Source organism: Mastomys coucha, unplaced genomic scaffold (assembly GCF_008632895.1).
Source record: "Mastomys coucha isolate ucsf_1 unplaced genomic scaffold, UCSF_Mcou_1 pScaffold14, whole genome shotgun sequence".
Taxonomy (NCBI): domain Eukaryota; kingdom Metazoa; phylum Chordata; class Mammalia; order Rodentia; family Muridae; genus Mastomys; species Mastomys coucha.
Window position 1 is genome coordinate 43765757 of NW_022196896.1, and position 2053 is coordinate 43767809.

Genomic DNA, 2053 nt, shown 5'->3' on the forward strand with positions numbered 1-2053 from the left:
GGAGTTACAGAGACAAAGTATGGAGCAGAGACTGAAGGAAGGACAACAGAGACTACTCCACCTGAGAATCCTTTCCTTATGCAATCACTAAACCTAGATACTATTGTTGATGCTAGCAAGTGCTGGTTGACAGAAGCCTAATATAGCTGTCTCCTAAGAGGCTCTGTCAGTGCCCAACTAATACAGAGGTGGAGGCTCACAATCATTGATTGAACTATGCACAGGGTCCCCAATGAAGGAGCTAGAGAAAGGACCCAAGGAGCTGAAACCTCTTAGGATGAACAACAATATGAACTAACCAGTACCTCCCTAGATCTTCCAGGGACTAAACTACCAATCAAAGAGTATCCATGTTGCTACTCATAGCTCCAGCTGCATATGTAGCAGAGGATGGCCTAATTGGTCATCAGTGGGAGGAGAGGTCCTTGGTCCTGTGAAGGCTCTATGCTCTAGTGTAGGGAGAAGAATGCCAGGGCCAAGAAGTGGCAGAGGGTGGGTTGGTGAGCAGGAGGAGTGGGGGAGGGAATATGGGTTTTTTCAAAGGAGAAACCAGGAAAGGGGAGAATATTGGAAATGTAAATAAAGAAAATATCTAATAAAAAAAGAAACAAGCAAACATTTTTTGAAGGGGCTGGAAGTTAAATTTCTCACTTAGACAGTTAGACACATTTACCTTTTGTTACTTTTAAAATAAATCAGAAAATGATTGTGTGGTTGTGATTGGCTAATTTTTTTGAGGAACAATTAACAACAACTCCCCAAAACAAAACAGCAACAACAAAACCCCCAAACTTAGAGATCTCTTTAAAGAGCTGTGTAGAAGTTTTGAGCACATCCCCAGGTTTGTCAAAAATTCCTCAATGACTGACAGGTTCATCCTTAAGAGTTTATGCTTGAAAGATAAACTCCAGCTGTGTTTTCCCTTGGTGGCTGACCTGGCCATTAGAAGAGCAAAAGCAAGGACTTTAAGCCAGAGACTCAGCCTGACTGAGTCTCATCTTCCTGGTGGGACTTGCTCAAAATGCAATTAGTGGGTTCTTTGTAGAAATCATTTCCATGTTTAATTCCAGAGAATGCGAGGTTGCAGTGGAGTGGGGGTGGTGCCAGTGAGGAGCTCCCATGTTATTGTTTCCACCTAGCTTTTGTGGACACTTAATCCTGTATCCCAATCTCCTGCTCCTGCAAACTTCCCCAGGATGCATCTCCAAGTTTGGCAGAGCTAGTCGCACAAAGGACATGCCAGAGTTCACTCTCATGATCTGCAGAATCTATGTTTTTTTTTTTTTTTTTTTTTTTTTTTTTTTTTTTTTTTTTTTAATCTTCATTTCGGATGTGGATTAGAGTTTGTACTCTCAGCTCTCTCTGGTAGTTGGAGATATTTGATCCTTCAGTATTTACCCATTATCAGCCGTTTTACCCAAGGGAAAATTAGATGGAAAGCTTGAGAACAGTGAGCACTTTAATTTGAGGATGCACATGCTGATCTTGGACAGATGTTGGCCTTTGTGAACAGCAGAAAGGGGAGCTACGTCATTCACTTGGGAAGCTGTTTGTACTAGCTGACTGATCTTGCAGGTGCCCAGACAGTGCAGTCATGAGCAGAGAGCAAGGGTGAGAAAAATGTTTCTTTCAGGGGCCAATGCCCAAATAGCTGTATTCTCACACACACACAGCCAGCTGGCATAGCACTCAGAACAACCCCTTTCTGAGAAAATTAGCCATCTGAAGAGATTTTAATTTCAACTGTAATACTAAGCTCAGAAAACTTTACCCTGTGTTACCTTGTAAAACATTTATATTAGTTTCTAGGCAATATGGTTGTCTTTGGTTGTTGTGCTGTGACATGACATGCCGTGCCATGCTGCTCTGTGCTGTGGAGTGCTGTGCAGTGCTGTGCTGTGTGCTGTGCTGTGTGCTGTGCTGTGTGCTGTGCTGTGTGCTGTTCTGTGCTGTGGTGTGCTGTTCTGTGCTGTGCTGTGCTGTGCTGCGCTGTGCTGTGCTGTGCTGTGCTGTGCTGTGCGCTGTGCTGTGCTGTGTGCTGTGCTGTGCTGTA